At 45.4% G+C, this 20583-nt stretch overlaps 1 protein-coding gene across 2 annotated transcripts in view; it reads left to right on the plus strand.

Moving 5' to 3' along the window:
• Nucleotides 1-2954: 2954 nt before the first annotated feature.
• The window catches only part of RAI2 (retinoic acid induced 2), a 64990-nt gene continuing 47361 nt past the window's right edge, over nucleotides 2955-20583 (plus strand). The window contains exon 1 of one of the 2 annotated variants that reach the window (XM_090264601.1): nucleotides 2955-3147. The gene's annotated coding sequence lies outside the window, so the exon portion shown is untranslated. Of the gene's footprint in view, nucleotides 3148-3385; nucleotides 3742-20583 lie in introns of those variants that run through there. The other variant, XM_090264603.1, reaches the window with a different exon arrangement.

Genomic DNA, 20583 nt, shown 5'->3' on the forward strand with positions numbered 1-20583 from the left:
CTATGTCCTGAGTACTACTTGACTCAAGTTCCAACCCTTCATCTCTGCTGGCACTAACCTGACTCAAACTCTGATCATGGCCAGTCTCTCTCAGCTGGTTTCCATGCTGCCAATCTCACCCCTCTCCAATCAGTGCTTCACACCCACCACTGGAGTGATCATTCTTCAACCCAAATCCTTCCTGGTCAGGAACCTCAACTGACCCATACCTTCCTCTGCCCCCCCCCCACTCTTCCTCACAGACTCTACTCCAGCCTCACAAAATATTTGCAGCCTCCTTTATATCCAAGCTTTGGTGCCTGCTATTCCCTTCACTTGTAATGCCTTTACTTGGAAAAACTCCTATTCATCTCTCAATACTCAGCTCTTGTCACCCTCTCTGTGAAATCTTTTCTGCTGCCCTGCTCTATGCCATTCACTACTCCTTCCCAGTACAGGGATAGGCCCCTCCTTTGGTATTCACCTGGCCCATTTTATAACTCCTCATATATCATATAGTGTCACATTGGATTATTAACACTTTACTTTCTGGCTTCTGAGCTCCTTAGGGTCAGCAATCCTCCATTAACCATGTCTCTAACCACAGTCCCTAGCTCAGTGACTGCCATACAGCAGGTGCTTAAAGGATGTTTATTGGATAAATGAGTGAATTGCCCATCTGTCAAGAATATGAAAATTAGATATGAGGAGATGCTGTATTAGAGAAGCAGGATAGAGATAATAGAATCAGATCTGAGATAGGCAATTTCTTCAGTCTTTATTTAAAATCACCAAATATTAGAATTACACGTCTCAAAAAGCACCCTGAGTAACTCAGGAAGGTTTTCCATTGTTGTTGTTGTTGTTGTTCTGTTGTGCATGTCATTTCTTACCTCCATTTTCTTAGCCACCCCTTTACTGTGTGAACATAATTCTTCCATATTAATGTCTTATTTCTGTCCCAAAAGATCTCCTCCATCCCAATCTACACCCTCTTTTTTTGGACTGCACTTTTTCTTTTCTCTCTGCAAGGGCAGCCACAATGAAAATACAAAGGACTATGTACCACTATACATTTCTTTGGGAATGGGGGTCACGATGCCTGTTTATTATGCAACAATCTGAATCAATATAGTTTTTCCTGAAAGCAACAGCACTTCAAAGGGCAGCAAATATGAATCACAATTGCCAGTGAGGATCAAACATTAACCCAGGGTTGTGATGAGGCCAATAAAAGAAATAGTCTAGTAATTGCCTTCCAGGATATCAGTCCCTACCTTATACACACATATCCCATCAACACACACAAAACCTTTATGGATCTTTGATCCATGAACTTGCCGCATTATAATTGCCCAGCTGTGTCTTTAGTTGTATTCAGGCTACGTCCTGGTAACTGAGCTCTCACATCCCTGATGAGAACAGTTATGGGATTCATAGAGGAAGTCTTTGGTTACTGAACTGGTTCAAGACACATTCACAAATATCTCCACAGGTGTCATTGGTTACTCAGAGCTCATTTAAAACCTAGGAGCTTGATTGAAACAAGTAGGAACTGGTCCTTTCTGTTGATATTCATTATTATCAAATCTTAAACTTGCACTGTGTATCTTTCTGCCCTTATATTGGTTGGATATTTCTTCATTTAACTCTTCTTTTTCAAAAGAGGAACTTCAGTATTAAGGAATGGTACCATTAGGGCTGACTTCTCTGTTAGGGGAAGTAGGCACAGTGCCTGGGGCCCACAATACTTTTGGGGGCCCATAGAAGTGTTTTAATTTATTTTAAAATTAGGAGAAAAAGTGATCTTTTAGGTTGAAGAAAAAAATTTAATATATAATATTAATATATTCAGCTTTACACCACACAATTGAAAAAATGTAATTTTTACTATTTTGCTTATGGAGGAAGGGGTCTGCAAAGGCAAAGTATCCATGCTTTCTACCACATTATGCTTGTAACACAACAAGGTTAGAATAGAACCTTTCAAACCCAAGTTCAGGTTCCTATGCTAATTATAAACTTGCGATGCTGCTCTCTATGTATTTCTGTTTGACCACCCCAAATTCTACAAGAGGTTAAGTCACGATTACTATTCACAGTGTTGAGACAAGAAGAGGTTTGAACATGCAAAGGACAGCTAGATTCATACTACTCTCTGCTCTGATTAAAGTCATTTCTGTTCTGACATTCTCTCTCAAGTATCTTCATCCTGTTAAAAAATCTTTACACCTCTAGGGATTAATTAAACTGATGTAGTTGCTTCCTTTGCACTCTGAAAACATTTTATAGTATTTCGGTTTTTTATTTTGTTTTAAAATGATCAACAGTACCACTGATACCAGTTATTTATATACTGGTTAGTAACCATATATGCATCATCTCTGCAGCTCCAGTTCTTAGCCCAGTGTCTGGCAAACTCTAGGTACTTAATAAATGTTAGATTAATAAATGAATCACCTCTCAAGCAATTATGTGGAAATGAAATTATGCCCATGGACTAATTTTGTCTTTAATAATTTCACACCCAGTGAGAAGGATCTTCGACATGCATCACAATTGGCATTTTAGGTGATTGCTGGGCCCTTCCCAGCTCTCCCACTTCCATCAGCCAGTCACTTCCTCCCTCCTGGGCTCTGTTCTCTTTCCTCTCCATCGTGGGGTCTGGAATGGTCCCGAGCCTGCCGGGAGGCGGCAGGGTCCCCACTCTGAGGGCCCTCTGCAGCGTCCCACCCCAACCCCCACACCACGCCCTGGGTGCCCTTTCCCGCTGCTAGCCCGCAACACCCACTGCCACGCCCTCCCCGTGGGCGAGATCACCTGTCCCTCCTCCGCTGCCGCCTCCTCGGGTACCCTTTCTCCCCGCTCCTGATCCCCCTCCTCCGCCGCCTCCCCCAAGCCCTCCCCTTCCCCGCCTCCTCCCACCCCTTGGTGTACATAGTAAAGCCCAGGCGCCGCACGCAGTCACACACTCGCCCAGACAGAGGCGCACAGACGCTCACGCACAACCAGCAGTGGCGGCGGCGACAGCAGTTCGGTGACAGCGGCAACGGCGGCTCCCACCACTGCTCACCCCACTTCAGGAGGCCGGCTGCGAGGCCAAACCTGAGAGTTCCCGTACCGGCCACCACCCCGTGGCTTCCTGGAGGCGGCGGCTGCGATTGCGAGGTAGCGGGTGCGGCGCTCCCGTGCGGGCCGGGGTCCCCCTCCTCCCACCCCGTGCGGACCTGCCATGGGACGCAGGGGGCGCGCCGGGCTGGGAGCGCCTGGCGGGGCCCGGCGCTCGGGGAGGGGCCTGCTCCCGGGGGCAGGACGGCGCCCTGAAGCCTTGGTCAGGGGGAAGGGCTGGACGGGGGCGGGGATGCTGGCGGAGGCCACTACCGGTGCGGCGTCTCCGGGCCCCGCTCTTACTCCCGCTCCTGGCGCCGTGCACTTGCCGGCGGAGCTGGGGACGGCTCTGGAGGCGGCGCCGGCCAGCGGGGCGGGGGCCCCGAAGTGGGTTTCGGGCCGCCACCGGCGCTGGCACCGGGCGCAGAGGGCGGCGCGCGGCAGACTCCGCTCCCGGGCATCGCACGGGGCCACCTCTGGCTCTGTCGCTATGCCCCAGCCTGGAAAACCCGGCGCCTTCCAGGCCCTTCGAAAGATGGATTCTGTTGACGTATCTGGAGGCCCTGGCGAGCCGGGTGGAAAGTTGGGTTTTGCCAGATCGCGCTGGGCTCGCCTTTGTGACGCTTGGCCAGCCCCGCATCCTCCCGGAGCCGGGTGAGTGTGCGTCGGCGCCCTGGGAGCCCTCTTGCCCCTCAATGCCCGCAATCGGAGTGGCCGCACCGAATTGGGCTTTCTGCCATGTTAGGCACCGAGCAGCCTTCTCGCTGCATTTTTGCGTGCGTTTCCGTGGTGCCTTTTGCTGCGGAGGGAGTTACTGCTTCTCGCCTTGTTGGGTTTTTCGGGGTTGAGGTTGTGCTCTGTGTTTGCTTGTTTGCTGTTTAAAGCCCGACTATTGTTCGGGATAAGCTCCGCCTGGGTGGGGAAATGGCATCCCACTACAGTTGCCGGCAAGAGGTAGAAATGTTGCCAAACAGCTGCTGCTTTGTGTTTCCCTATCAGAAGTCCCTGGAGTAGGTTTGGGGTACGATGGATGGATGGAGAAAGGGATGGGGCACAGAGGAAGAAGGTGGCTTTGGAGGAACGAATTGTCACCCACCCCGTGGCATGCAGTCAGCTTCCTTTTCTGCCTGCCAAACTTTTATGAATATTCCTTTTGTAGCATGGGGAAGCTTAATGAATTCAGCCCAGTTTTCCAGGGAAAATCAACTCGGCTTTAACAATGGTTTGAGAACTTAATCAATGAGAAAGGCAGGGAGAGAAGGGGGAGGCACTGACACCATGTAGGGGATGTGGCTGCGGCTTGCAGACTCAGGTGGGGGAGACGTTGGCAGGGCAGGGCGCAGCACTGGGCTCCCGTGTTCTGGGAACTGTCCACAGCTCTTACCTGTGCCCGAAAGGAGCCACCCTGCAGTAGCCACCCTCCACCGTGCCCCTACTTCACCGTTTTCCAGAACTCGGTGACGGAGAGTCAGGGGCGGCTTGCAGCGGTGCGCGGGGCAGGCCCCCCTCATCTGGCGTTTTTAAGGATGTGTAAATATTTTGCTGAGGATAAGTGACATCAACAGAATGATATTCCGCAGAGCCCGGGTGTGCAGCAATGATAAATAGATACAGCCAAAGTTTTGATAACCGTGGATTCTCATGGCTCGCTCTGTTTCATTTGGGTCTTTGTTTTTGTTGGTTTAGCATTCTCTCTTATCCTCTGGTGTGATCCCTTTATTTAGCTGATTCTTGGAAGCTTCTCTTTAGAACAGAGAGAAAAGCAGCCAGCAAGGAGACAATTCTTAGCGTTGCATGCATAGGGCAAGGCTGACTATGTTTTACCCAGGAAATCTTTCCCACCGTTTTCTGAATGCCTGTCTTCCTCCTTTTGAGTCATCAGAATCATTTGTTGATTGACCAAGAGACTTCTGATAACTTTGAAAATGCATAGTGATTTGCCTTTGTTACAGTAGAGGGGTGGCAGTGTGGGAGGAAAACAGGGGGGAAGCTAGGTAGTGGGAGCTGCTCACTAGAGCAGTGTTATTACCCCACCTAATTTTGTCCTTAGCGTTTCTTCTCAAAGGGGAATGTGGGGAGCTGTGCCACCTTCAGAAGCTGGGGGTTGGCTGGAAGGCACAGATTCATAAGCCCGGTGTCATTACAATTCTTCTGCCCCTTAGAAACCCAAAGAAGCCACCCACCTACCACCAAACCTACACCTACCCCACCCCACACACAATATCTTGCAAATAGGCACTTTTATCTCATCCTGACAGGTGCCAACTAGAGGCATCCACAAGGTGGTTGGTGCACTGTGAGCCAAGTTAGACTGGAACTTAGGGTACTGGCTGCTTTGGTACCAGCACCAACCAGCTATCCAGGGAGGGTCCTTATAATGCAAAGAAGCCCTAGACCTCCAGCAGCCAGGCTACACCCAGGAATACCTTCCTATTTTAGGATTAAAAGCAAAAACAGCTTTCCACATGATGCCAGTTGCCAATGTGAGAGCTTCGTTGGTGTCCAGTAGGGTAAGAATTGTAAAATAAAAAATCTGGTAGTCAGCAAACAAAGCCTCTGAGATAGGGCCTCTGAAAGGCAAGAAAGAAAACAAAAAAGGATGGGAGGTGTGTGACCAGGTGTTGCTGAGATATAGCCCTAGTTACAATGGCCTCCCCCAACCCATTGGAACCAGAATGGAGGTATTCTAAATGCGGATATATTCACATGTAGTGTGCTGTGAATCTCCAGTCAGAAAATACCAAATTTCTGTTCTCTGGCTCCTTCCCTAACCTTAGATTTGGGGGAGGAGAGTAGTGGAGTGAAATAAATTGGAAAAGGAATTGACATTTGCTGTTGCCGTCAGCCAAGCACTTTATATTTTGGAATCTATGACGTGATAGAGACATTATTTTACAGATAAGGAATATGAGGTTCAGAGAAATTTCCAGTTGCATGTCTGACTCTAGGCTTTAGTTGTTACGATTTAAAGGGGCAACATGTCCCTCTACCTTTCCCCAAGTCTCTCATTTATTTTTCCCAAAGGCCAGAATCCTCAAACCCTAGCCATTCACAAAATATGGTACCTAAGGACGAGGGAAGACTACTAGTGATGCAGCACAGTCACCCAGGGCTTATGTGCTAAGTAGATAGACTGCAAATAGTCCCTAATTATGTCAGGTGGAAAGACTGTGCCTTTATATCTTGGAATACCCAACACTTAATTGTTGCTTAATTCATGAGAATTGAGTGGCCGAATGATGGACCTGGTGGAGTGAGTGGTGTTGGGGATGGAGCTGTAAGTCATTGTCAAGGTAGACCCAGCAGGGAGAAATCTAGAGCTATGAATGGTTGGGGATTCAGAGAACTCTGGTTCTAGCCTGGATTAGTTCTAGGCTGACAAGTACATGTGAGATAGGCAATAGCATTCCCACCCTGGGGTTGAGGGAATTGAGGCTAAAATAGGTTAAATGATTAGCCCGAGGCCCATTGTGGGACCAAGGCATTACCACCCTGTCAATAGGAAATAGGCTGAGACAGGTTAACTAATTAGCCCGAGGCCCAGTGTAGGTATTTCTCTCTTAACTGCCTCAGATAAATAAAGTCAATAAAAATGAGGTGGGTCATTGTTATGCAAATGTATTGTCAAAGCTAGTCCCTTAGATGCCTTCCAACCAGATGTCAACCTTAACCCCCTAGGAATTCTGGAGCTATTGGGAGAGCAAAGATTTGAATCCATATATGAGTTGTCTTTGACACTACTGCCTCCCTTATCAAAATATGTGGGAGACCTTGGAGAATGAGGCTCTTGAGGGGAGGAGGAGATGGCCTTTGCCAGATTCTGAATTAAGCTTGATTTAGGGATCAGGGTGACATCCCTGCTGTAGAGTTGGCAGCTCTTGGCTTTGGAGAATGCCTCAGATTATCACTCCTCTCTTCCACTTGATTGTTTGCCCTGATGCCCATCATCTCATTCTTTCCAGACTGAAAGTGTTTTCTTGGGAACTCATAATGTTTGATGAGCCCCTTGATTCTACTGCTCTCTTGTGTTCTTATGGCCACTGATGAGGAGGTGATTTTGGTGGCCATGTTAGTACTTCTGTATTTCTCACATGACCCTCCTTCTCTCTCCAGCCAAGAACATATGCACATGCACACTCAGACACAGGCACACATAATTTGATCATGTTTCTGTATCTGCTTCACCAAATTAGATTGAAAACCCAGAATTGTTATTGAAAAGAACGTACTTGACTGGGGTGATTTTTCTGTCCCGTCCCCTGTCTTAAACAGATTGGAACAGCTAAGATGGAGGCAGCTCAACCAGCAGATGCCTTGAGTAAATGACTGTACTCATTATGCAAGCATGGGACCTGGATCTTTCTTAAAAGCCCATTTTACTCTCCACTTAGTGGTAGGGCTGGGGGCTCCTAGAACATCACAATCCTCATAGTTTCCATTTCTGCTATAATTCTTAGCTCTAATAACTGTATGGTCCATCCTGCTGTCACCTGTCACTCTTCTTCCCACAGCCAGTTTGGCCTTTCAGGACAATACTATCCAATTAAATTCTCTATGATGATGGATATGTTCTATGTCTGCTGTCCCATACAGTAGCCACTAGTCACTATTGAGCAGTGGAAAGGTGGCTAGTCCAAAGTAGGATGAGCTATAAGGATAATATAACACACAGGATTTCTACGATTTAGTACAACAAAGGGATGCAGAATAGCTCATTAATAATTTTTATACCAATTGCATGGTAAAATGGTAATATTTTGAATATATCATTTAAATAAGCCATGGTATTAAATGTAATGTCACCTGTTTCTTTTAATCTTTTTAATATGCCTGCTAGAAACTTTAAAATTACACATGTATTTCTACTACAGAGCACTGCTCCAGAGCAAATTCCAAACCTATGCCTTCACCCTCACAGCACCTGTAGATGTTTGTGGGGGCATAACTGCACTCCATCTCCATGGCAGATGGGAGACATGGGCTGATGGAGTAGCCACAATGGACTGTCATCAGGCAACTTAGATTTTTGGTAGTTAAGGTGCCATTTTGGGAGGTCCCCATCAAGCCTACCCATGAGCATGTTTGCTGAGTCAACTTCAGTTAGAAATGTGGTTCCTGAAACTTAATGAAGACCAGAGAGCAAGGTGGGGGTGGGGAGTAGTGCTGGCTTGGAACAAAGTGGCCCCTTTCCTTCCCCGAGGCCTGTGTCCTTGTTCATTGAAGAGTTATCTGCCCGAGCAATTGATTTCCTTGCCATCTGATCAAGTAATATCCTTCCCAGAGATTTGTACTTGGAGAATAGTGTCCCAAGTAGACATTTTAATAGTGAGAGCAGGTTATTTGGGGCTGGGCCAATCTTAAAGAAGAGAAAGGAGAAAAGGGACACATTGTCATCTCCTGACAGCTTGATGAAGGTGTGAGGAAAGAGATAAATACAGTTTCTGTGAGAGAAACAGAATAAATTCAAGGGGGCCCAATTTCACACATTGTGGTGCTGAAGATGAGGAAACCTGTCCAAGGAACAGTTCAGGGGGGTGGCAGTGGCACGGTGGTCTTCCTCGGCCCTTTCCTGGCACTGGGCATGGCCCAAGTACAGAGAAAGAGCTGGAATAATGAACTTGGGGCTGAGGTGATTTATAGGTTAGGTGGCTGTGTCTCTGGCTCCTAAGGGGGTTGCCCCCACAGGGGACCCTTGGCTGACCTCCTTTAGCTCCTCGGAAGGAGATGGTTTTGTTTCCCATGGCAGAAGCAGACTGTTTACTGGAGCACAGGAAGAAGCCGACATTCTGGCGAAAAATAATTCATTAACAGCCAGGGTATTACCAGTTCCCTGGAAAAGCTCCTCCAGCTGCACTGTAGCAACTGTTCTTTTTCAGAAGAAGAATGAGGCCTTGCTGGCAGCCAAGACTGGGTGTGTTTGGGCATTTTGTTGTTGTTGTTATTTTCGCCTTTGTGTGCATGGCCACTTTGGTTGTATAATTCAGAAAAAGGAATGGTGGCCTGGAAAGGTCGAAATGGTAAGCTGTTAGCCATTCTTTCCTTAGCCTGGAAGCTCTAGGCTGACTCTAGGTATATACAGTTTTCCTGACCAAAGCCCACCCCCATACTGGGGTCACTGCAGAGCTGCACAGAGTGTTCTAGAACTAAAGAAATTTTAGAGAATCTCAATGCCTGCTCTTAAGACCATCTGGAAACAGCTGGCTGGATAACTCCCCCCCACACACACACATACACACATACACATAGATGCCTTCTGTACACACACTGACTCACACACTCATATACACACATGTACACACATCAGGCAGAGAGTCCTGTGTAGCTGTGTGGAATTCTTTGCTTACTATTAACTGGCACAGTGCGGCCAAGGTATGTGATTCATCATCCCAGTTTTGAGGGCATTTGGAAAGCCAGGCAGGCATAACCAAGAGAATGGGCTGCATGTTTTGCTCACTAAAGACTGATTGAATCTACAATAAATAAAATGGAATGGTTCAGGAAGCTTTTTATGCTCTGGAAAAATCTGCTTTAAAAAAAAAAGGTTTCTGTCTGCTTGTTTGTGTTTTAATGCCTCTTGCTCAGAAAAGTGTACCCAGCTAGCAAGAAACGGGAAAGAATGGCATGTTCTTGTTTTAGTTTTCTTTTTTTTTTTTTTTTTACTCTAATTGTAGGTTAAGTAAGATACACTGTATTGATTTTGGTTTTGTATGGAACATAAGTAGATAATCATTTTATTTTGTGAGATATTAATTTCCATCCATTTAGAGTGATGAAATATGCGTTTAAAGTGCATCCTACCTACCCCCACCATGGTCACAGTATTTCTTTAATGTTCCTAGATTCAGATTGAGACCCTACTTCCTTTATTCTGAAAGGAGTAAATATGTCCTTAGTTGACATATATGTAAGCCAACCTTAGATTTCAAAGACAATTGGGGCTTCTGCCTTTGATAAATGCCAATGATAAGAATATTAAAAACGGAGCATACTTAGCTTTATGAAGAGCACATTTTTTTCCATCTTGGCCCCGCTGAGAGTTTAGGCCAGATCTTCATGTGGGAGAGCTGTCCTGTGCATTCATTGCAGGATGTTTAGCAGCATCCTTGACCTGTGCCCACTGGATGCCAGTAGCATCACTCCTCCACCATAGTTGTGACAACCAGAAATGTCCCCAGATCTTGCCAAATGTCCCTTCTGGGACAAAATCACCCCTGGTTAAGAACCACTGGTCTAGATGAAGATTTAATAAGTAAATTGTGGTTTTTGGGAAATTCAATTTGAAGTAATAAAAGACACAATTTCCCCCTGTGACTTTTATATATGCAATTCATGGGGGTTATTAATTAACATTTGGAAGTGGGTCATGTGCTTGATTTAATTCTAAGGTTGGTAGATGGGTCTTTAAGATTGTATGAACACAGGATTTTTTTTTTAAGGCAGGCATTGAATAAGTCATAGATAATTGGGGGGCACATTGTAATAACAAATGGCTTCTCTGGCTTTTCATAAAAAGAATAGGTTTATCCCTCCCTAATTTCTTTTTAATATGCACCTTATTCCAAGCATGCCTTCAGAGCCACTGCTCATCTTCCTCCACCGCTGCCCCCTCTCCACTGTCATTTCTCCTGTAGCATCTTAAACTTGAGGCAATTAATCTAGCTCCTTAATGTACTTGGGGGAGCTCTGCTCATAACACTGTAATAAACTCATTTTCAGAATGTGGGAGCCCTCTACCCACCACTAATTTCAGTAATGTTGAGAAAGAAAGTTAATGGTGGCTAAATGGAGTAATTTCAAAATGACTGGAAATTCAAATTCAGGTGATCTCCACCACCCCTCCCAATTTTTGCCCCTTATACACATTTGGATTTTTGCAGCAATTCTCCTTGGGAAAGAGAATGTCCATAGGGCTTCCTCGGGCACCTCAAACCTGATAATGCCCTGCGGTCTGCAGCAACAGATGAAATGCTGCCATCAGGACAAGCCCTCAACCATCTTCTTTCTGATGGTCCCTTGAAAGGCAAGAAAAGAGGGGCATGTATTCACAGGGAAGGTATCATGGGGGTGAACCCTGCCCTGCCTATGCATGGAAATGGGATGGGCGCTTAGGTGACAGAGGGAGAACAGAGAGGTGGATCACTCATTACACAGAACAGTGTCCTGGGGTCAATCCTGCCCTGAAAGTCTTCAGAGTGGGATGGGCCATTTAGGGGTGCTGGAGAGTATCGGTAGATACTCAGTGTGCACATCAGTCAGGGCCACTTCATTTTGTAGCTATCCAAGGTAGGTGGGCCTTTTCCCCAAAGAGTGTCTGAAGGAGTTTGGAGTGTCATGTGTAGAAAAATTTCTTTGCAAGCTTAGCCAGTGAGGAAAGATGGGAAGGAAAGTGTGTAGCGGTTTGCCAAGCCTTCATTGGCAAGTACTAGCCTCATTTGAAGAGTAACTTGACCATTCCTTGTCATCAGGAAGAAGAGGCAATGAGCTGGCAGACATCCACAGTGTGCTGGGTCCAGGCAGATAAATAATTGATTTGCTGCACGTGACACTTGTTCATTCTATGGGCCAGGATTTGGGTGATGTTTGCAACACTGGGAGAGGAAACAAGAGCATAAGTCTGGCCTTTGGAGGCCAGTTTCATGGTGCAGAGGCCATTGGGGCCACTGCTGTGTGCTGCAGAAACAAACAGGTCCTCATGATATGTTGTTCCTCAAAATAATGGCAATGGAAATGGCTGTGAAAACCATTTAGACCCTTGTCATAAAAAGGCAGTCTTCCTGCTATAGGAAAAAGCTAAGTAAACTGTATTGCAGCTGTATTAAGTAGAAACAGATTTGAAAATTGGGTGTTTTTTTTTTTCCCTGAGACACTTATTTATAGCAGGTTGGGCAAAGGCTGCCACTATCTGTTGCGACTCCGGAAGTGTTTTCCAGATGGTCCTTGCTGTTTTTCTCTTTATTAAGCTTAGCTGAACTTGGCCTCACTTGGAAAGGTTCATAGAAACGGGTGCTATTTTTTTCACACTACAGTGACCATTGACTGGCTAACAAATCAATGGATGGGAATGGATTGAACCTGTGCTGATGAATTTACTTTCATTTGTTAGAAATAAGAAAAATGTCAAGGAGAGCTCAAAATAGGGGTGTTCTTTCCCTAACCATTATGTCAGAGCTTTAAAAACCATACAGGGCCACATTTTTTATTCATTTACATTTAAAAAACATGATGTCCTCCTCTTTGCTAAAATTCTACAATGTTACTGTTTCCTTTCCAACATCTAAACAACGTCCAGATACATTTCAGATTGAGCAATTAGCTCTGGCTGTAATCTCCTTTTATGAAAAAAATCACTAACCCACTAGACTAAATATGAAATTATTGAATGTGACTATATCAATATGAGACCATTTGCTCTAGGATCCTTTGTGGCTTATCACTTGCATTTTAAGAAGACTAGTACAGACTGATTCTGCCCAGCCTTTCCATGGTGGACACAGCCCTCAATCCAAAAACCTCAGCTTTGGTTTTGCTCTTAGGAGCTGGGCAGTTGGATTTGGGGTCATCAGGGCTGACTCTGATTGCCTAAACCACACAGAGAACCATTTTGGAATGTCACCTAAACCAGTGGTCCCCACAGAGCAGTCTTGCAGACATCTGCCTACATAGGACAAAATTTCTACCCATTCATAGTGAAATGGAAGACAAGTGAAAATGTAGTGAGTTTCTTTTTTTAAGTTAAACCTTTTCCATTTTAAAGAACTGCCCTTTATTCTTAAAAATGGCCTTTCCTAATTTTCCTAATGTTAAAGTCTCTTTTATGAATGATTGAGATTTGTAGTTTCACATTTTTTTTTTTGACAAAGAAAATGGAGGCTCTAATAGAACCTCCATTTAAAAAAAAAAATGTTACTCATCTAGAACATTAGAAAGTCTAGGATTCACCTGGGAGGCCTGAATAGATCAGGAGGAGGAGACTTTGTTATGATTCCTAAGCCAGAAAAACCGAGAGGTATTGCTCCAAGTTCCTTACCTGACCGGTTTTGTCCAAACCCCATGTGAAGAATGGAATTGGTTCAACAGAGTACTTTGAAGGCATATACTGGGCTCTTGGACATGTCTGAAAATGGAGCCTCAGTGCTGGGAGCCTGGACCCTTTATCCCTGGCTCCCATTGTCAACTCTGCTGACAGTTCACATAGGCTTGACCCTCCCCTTCCTCCTGTCCTCAGCTTCTCCTGCTGCCATTATCATAGGTCTCAGGAGGGCTCACCTGGGTGTTGCCCCAGTCTTCTCACTGCTCCCCCTAACTGCTGTCCTTGCTCCCCCAGCTGCTATTCCGCTTGATAAAGCAGTTACCCTAGCTCAAGAACAGTGACTCCCCCTATTGCCTAATTAGTTAGAACACCACACATGAAGCCCTCTTCGCATTTTCCTGCCTTCAGTAGGGAGGATGTCTCCAAGTTGTGCAATTGCTCTGGGCTGGATTTTGTTTTCTTATTTGCCGGGAGGTTTGCAAGAATGTTATAAGACCTCTTGGGCATCTTTCTAGATGCAGAACACTGAAGAGTTGAGTCTAATGTAATGGACCATCCCACGGATTATGACATTAGTTGTGTTAAAAAAGCAAGAAAAGAATTCCCTCCACCATGAGGCTCTCTGCCTTTAAGAATTGTAGCCCTATTACAAGTCTCTTACATTCTGCTTCTGCATTAAGATGCTCCCTTTCTGACCTGCTAGCAAGTGGGTATTGCTTTGAGATGGCACTGCTGGCTTGTCCTATTGAAAATAAAGCCACTTACATAAGCTCTGGAAATTTGCAATTGAGATGTAGTGGAAGGAGTACATCCTAGCCAATGCAGACTGTCCATTTCATTAGAAGATGTCTCCAATGGCTGTTCATAAGATCATAATAGCAGTAATATTACCTATCATTTATCAAATTCCTGCTATAGGCTGGACAGTTGTGCCCAGTAATTACATGTATTATTTTATTTCCAGCTCCATAACAATCATATGAGAGAGGCATGTATTATGATATACAGTTCATAAAGGAGGAATCAGGCTCAGAGAGGGTTAGAAACTTATACAAGGTCACAGCTAACAGGACGTGGAACAGGGACTCTAAAACAGCCTGGTTCAAATGAACTTTGTGCAAAGATAGAAATGTCCTACTCTGTCTAATATGGTAGACACTAGCTATCAGTATCTAATGAGCCCTAGAAACATGGCTAGTGTGACTGAAGTCTGACTTCTAAATTTTATTAAAAGTTTTTTTCTTAATCATTTTAAGTGTACAGTCCAGTGGTATTAAGTACATTCACATTGTTGTGCAACCATCACCATTATCTCTGAAACTCTTTTTATCTTGCAAACTGACTCTCTGTCCATTGAACAATAACCTTGCTCCCCTCTCCGCAGTCCCTTGCAGCCACCCTTCTACTTTATTTTTTTCTTTCTTTAAAAAAATTTTCCTGTTCCCCCCACATCCCAGCCTCTGATAACCTCCATTCTACTCTCTGTTACTATGAGTTTGGCTTTTTAAAAATTCCGCATTAAAGTGAGATCATGCATTATTTGTCTTTCTATTTTTATTTTTAAATGTAAATTGGCACATGTGACTGGTGGCTACCATATTGGACAGTGCAGCTCTAAAACACACTTATTTCCCTGTGCCATTTTGACCCTCCGCTCCCAGCTTTATATGCACCTGTCTTGTGACACCCATCGGCTTGGCATCTCTCTTCCTCCTTCCTTTCTCAGAGGCCTGTAGACTGGGTGGTTCTCAAACATTTAATGTGCATTGGTTATCACGTATAGGGCTTGTTAAAATACAGATTACTGGGACCTGCTCCTCCAAGGCAGGTGTGGAGTGAGGCTCAGGAGTTGACATTTCTAACAAGTTCCCAGGTGCTGCTCATGCTGCTGGTGCTAGGACCTTCAGCTAACCATTAATCTTTCTGGGCTTAAGGACTAATTTCTGCATCTTCAGGTGGTGTGGCCTGGGGTTCACTGTTACCTCCTGGTACACAGAGAGCAGTGATCACTGGCTCACATCAGCTGGGAGGAGCCTTCTTCCTGGGGACCTAGACAGTTCCACATTTATTTGTGCCACAGTTTGGTTTGGTTGCTCCTTTGGCAGTTGTTCTGGAATGCATTCATTTAAACTTGGGGTGCCTTGAGAGGTGACAAAGAACCAGACAGGGTAAAGAAAGAAGAACAATGTCTAGGAATTGTCTGGCTACCCTGTTGATGGAGGGCAAGCCCAGACAGAGGGGCCCATTTGTTGTCCGATCTGCTGTTCTCTGCAATGAAAATGGTGGCAGAAAAGTTAACTAGGAAAGAAAAAAAGAAAAGCGCATGAGGCAGACAGATAAGGGAGCTGGGTTCCCCCAACCCCTTTGTCTTCACCCTAACTGAAGCCTTTGTTCTTTTGTAGAGCACAGGCCAGGTGCCCTGGGACAGGGTTGGAGGTGAAGGGGTGTGAGTGGCAAGGGGGCCTGGAGAGGTCCTTGGAAAGGGAACTGTTATGTTGGCCACCTTGACTTTTGATCTAGCTTCCTTTCATCAGTGCTGAGAATGCTGTTCTTGTTTGTTTGTTTTTTTAACGGAAGTGTAAAGAAGTAGCTGCTGTTACTCATGAAAGCAGCTATGAGGTTGTTTTTCTTATGAATATTTGTAAAATAAAAGAGTAATGTGGAATAATTTTTTTCTAACTGCCCAAACCTGTGTTTTCTCCCCTAGAACCTATGGCTCTTTGTTTTCTCTCTCTGGCTGTTTCTCCCTTTTTGTTTTATTTTCTGAGAGTGGGATTCATATGTCTTTTTTTATGATTTAGTCTAAAACCAGCATTCATCTTCCTGAGCCAGGCAGTACTACCTAAATTTCATTTTGATCACCATCTATTACAATCCAGACCTCCTTGGCTCCTGGTAGTATGCTCTGTAGCACTTAGATGCTGATAATATAATATGTTTAATAAAAAGTACAAACACACAAATATTTCCCAGTTTGTCTGTTTCCAAAAGCAAGCCTTCAAAGGCATGAACTCAAGGTCTCATTCTTGTTTTTACATGGGTTCTGTCACCATGAATCAATGATGAAATGTCACATTCTTGTGTTTTGAGTACTTCCATCTTTCTACTTAGCTCTGTGCCATCCACCCATGACAGAGGTTGGCAAACCCAAGAACACCAGTGGAACCGCACCTCTGTCCCTCTCATCTCTGTCACCGCTACTCATCAGGGGACGAGACCCATCATCTTCTAATTAACCAGACCCACTTTCAACTCCATCTTAGATATTTGGACACAAAGTTCTTCATCTCTCATCCGTTTGAGAGACTTCTTCAGTTCTGTCGCTTGCCCCACTCTCTGTAGTTGTCAATGCCAAATGCCCACCTTTTTTTCTTTACTACTTCTGTGGACAGAGAAGGAAAACTCTGACTCCAAAAAACCTCCGCTGCCTTGCGGCATACCTCTTCAGGGGAAAGGCTAAGGGAGTAAACCCCGACAGAAAATCCGGAGCCAGAGTCCCTAAGGCGGTTTGACGTTGTAGTCAACACCGGCAACTCCTGCGGCGCACCTGAAGCCAAGCTGTATTGACTCCGTCTTTCCCTTGGACCCTTCAGCTGCGAAGAGAGGGGGGTCTGCTGCATGGGCAACAGCAGACCCTCCATATTACCCTGCCCAGGCTCTGTAGCTTCAGCATCATCACAAGATGTCGATTCAACACGGGAGGAGACAGATACCATGTCACTCCTGAGTCGAACTGCACAGCCATTCTCAGCGGTGCAGATAGACTCTTAAGAAGCTACACCATCGTCTCTCGAGACGGACGGCTGCCGACGACGACGACGACTTCTGTGGACAGGTGAAGCACTCCAAGTTATTCAAATACATGGTGGAGCTGAAGCACCTGGCTGGGAATTTAATATACGTGCTCTCCCTCAAACCCACAGTAATGTTTAGAAATACCTATTAAGCCTTGATAAATAAAGAACTTGGACTTTATCCTGAGGCCAGTGACATTATCTACTTTCTGTGTTTGTTTTTTCCCCTAGGGGAGAATGAGCTCGGGCAGGAGGGAAGGAAGACCAAAACAGACTTCGTTGCAGTAATTCAGGGAGAGCAATGCACTTGAATTGAAGCAACATAAGTGGGTAGGGAGGCAAGTGGTTGAATTCTACAAGTATTTAGAAGACTGGCTCTGTAGGAGTTGGTGATGGGGGAGAGATTGGACACCTGGGCCCCACCTTCCCTTTGCAGCCAGGGTCAAGGCAGCCCAGAATAAGGTGAGTGGTCAGAAATTCTTGGCATTGGCCCATGCAATAGTCTGAGACCCAATTTCTGAAGGGAGTCTGATGAAAACAATGGGCCAGAAAATTGGGGGTGGGGGGAGAAAACCTGACAGACATACTTAACAGCCAGGAGCATCTTCAGTCAGCAACTTTAAACACATTTTTCAAATCCGTATACTTTAAATATGTCCAAATTTGTAAGCAGCAGAAGGCATGGTGGGGTAATCCTGCTCCTTCAGATCTTGACTTGGCCCAGCTAGAGGAGACGGATTTGGCCAGTGGCCTGCCACTAGGGTGACCAGCTGTTCTGGTTTGCCTGGGATTTGGGGGTGTGGGGTCATGAGACAAGGGACATTCAGTTTTAAAACCCAGGCAGTCCTGGGCAAACATGGGTGAGATGGTCACCCCACCTGCCAGGGCAGGTGTTGCAACATGCACAGCTCTGCTAGTTGGGGCCAAAGCAGTGAAGACTCAGTTCAGCCTGGGAACTCAGTACAGTGATGCTGCCACAGAACAGAAAGGGAGCTTGGGAATGGAAAGAGCAAGAACATATTCCAAGCCCGTTCAGATAACATCTTTAGGTCTGAATGACACGCTTTTCTTAAAATAAGGGCCTGAGAACTCCACTCTGTTTCCTGGAAACTAACCTGTGCCACACTCATTTGAGGGAGTCACCCGGACATTTTGGGTGAATTTCAAGTTGCTGAATGAGCCATTTGGTCCTGCTGGCATCTGGGACCTGCAAGTCCTTAACCAGACATGGGGATATTTTGAACTAGGTCTTAGGTGAGCAAAATAGTTTCTTCATACAATGCGTTCCTACATTCTTGAAACCTTGGTTAGAAAGCAGCGAAATGCAGATTAATTTGTAGCAGTAGACAATTTAGATCTTACTTTGCAAAGCAACCTTAGCCCTCCATTATTTGTAACTCTTTGAAACCAAATGACAACTTTCTTGTCTTCAAAAGCTTCCTGCAACTGTAATACAAAGACAATAAATAAATCAAATTTTTTTAAAAAAAAGAAAAAAGCTTTCATTCCCCACCCCACCCCAGCTATTTTTCTTGCAAAACAAACCTCAGTAAATAAGCAGACAGCATGTTGTAAGTGGAGGACAGAGGAGCCCCAGAATGTTTCCTGTGAAAGCCTGGCCTGGCCTGGCCTGCTGCAAACTTCAGGCACATTCAGAAATCCAGAGCTAAACGGAGGGTGAGGTGACAGGTTCATCTGACACTAGTGACACCAGTGACAGGAAAAAGCATCTGTCCGTTTTTGTGCAGCAGCAGGAATAAGGAAGAATTCAGTGCAGGGAAATAAAAGGGAAAGGGAAAAATAGAGGAAGATGTGAAAAATGTAAGGATGGGATTCCTCTGGCCATATGGTTCAGATAGTGAAAGAGCAAGACCGACCCCAAGTGGGACTTGGGTGTTTCAAAAGAGCCTCCAACTCCTACCAAGAGGCTGGGAGTGAAAATGAGCTTTGTCAGTTCTCTGTGCCCATTTGTATCACGTTATGATGAATGGATATTAGTTATAACAAAATTGCCTACAGTATATTCTGTCCCAAGCGTAAAGGACATGGTGGCTAAGGCTTACATAATAGTATCAGCATTATTAAAAGGGTTTCTATTTTACATACACTTTCGATAGGTGAAAAGTTTTAAGCAGATATGGTTTATTCTTTTGTTGGTTATGTTTGATTTTTAAAGCCAGCTATATGGATAGGAGAAGTCCTAAACATTACCCACCATAGATTTTTATTTTCAGATTTTGGTCTAAAATTCTAACATACATACAGAAAAGTACACACATTATTGAGCGTCGGCCTGCGAGCTAAGTGTCGCTGGTTCGATCTTCCAGTCAGGGTACATCAGAGAAGGAAAACTCTGACTCCAAAAAACCTCCGCTGCCTTGCGGCATACCTCTTCAGGGGAAGGGCTAAGGGAGTAAAACCCCGACAGAAAATCCGGAGCCAGAGTCCCTAAGGCGGTTTGACGTTGTAGTCAACACCGGCAACTCCTGCGGCGCACCTGAAGCCAAGCTGTATTGACTCCGTCTTTCCCTTGGACCCTTCAGCTGCGAAGAGAGGGGGGGTCTGCTGCATGGGCAACAGCAGACCCTCCATATCACCCTGCCCAGGCTCTGTAGCTTCAGCTTCACTGGAGAGGACACTCCAGCGTCATCGCAAGATGTCGATTCAACACGGGAGGAGACAGATACCGTGTCACTCCCGAGTCGGACTGCACAGCCATTCTCGGCGGTGCAGATAGACTCTTAAGAAGCTACACCATCGTCTCTCGAGACGGACGGCTGCCGACGACCCTGATGGAGACAGGGGCCGCGCCAGCCTGCAGGAGCCCTCCGCCCTGCAGCCTCTTCATCACCCCTCACCAACAGTAACCACTATCTTCCAACAGCATGGCTTAGTTGTGTCTCACACAAGAATTTTTCAGTCATAGCTTTGTGTATGAATACCCTCCAAAAAAGTCCTTGTAGTTTAGAAGGAGGGCAGAGATTTGGTAATGATTTCCTTTTCCTGGCTGCTCTGAGTTAGGCCTGTTAACCAGGAAGTTTCCACTGGTTCAGGGTTTAGGAAAGGCTGGTCTCTGCTGCCCACAACAATGCCCAGACTGTGAGCCAGTAGCCTGCCTTAGGCATCACTTCTGCCAAAGGCAGCCACCAAGCAGGCCTTATCTGCCCCATTAAAGCCTCTCTTGGATCTTGCAAAGACACATATCTGGAAGCATTGAGGACAGGACAACAAAATGGCCAAGAGTCCCCTGAAAGTATTGGCGTTTTAGAAAGGAAGGCCAGGTACCACCACTAAAACAGCATATCCAGTGTGTTCATTACCTGCAGCTTCCAAATGAGAGCATGACTGATTAATATCACTCCCTCATGTGTTTGGTCACAGTTTTAGATGTGCTTTCCGCCCCCTTTCCATGTTGTTGCAGGAGGCAAACAGGGCAAATGCAGGAATAAAGCTATGGAACATACATCGTAATGTGTCTGGAAAGGCATCAGAAAAGGACTTATTTGTTCTCCTGGGCTGTGTAGTGCCGAGTGATTGAATGCTCGCCAAGCTGTCAGTTTTATGAAACAAATTCTCTAACCCCCTTGGCCCAGAGCTTTGCTCAGCCTGAGATGGAAAAGAAATAACTTTTAATAGAAAACTCATTGCTAAAATCTAAGATAAGATTTCAGA

Source organism: Furipterus horrens, unplaced genomic scaffold (assembly GCF_987537825.1).
Source record: "Furipterus horrens unplaced genomic scaffold, mFurHor1.1.pri manual_scaffold_17, whole genome shotgun sequence".
Lineage (NCBI taxonomy): Eukaryota > Metazoa > Chordata > Mammalia > Chiroptera > Furipteridae > Furipterus > Furipterus horrens.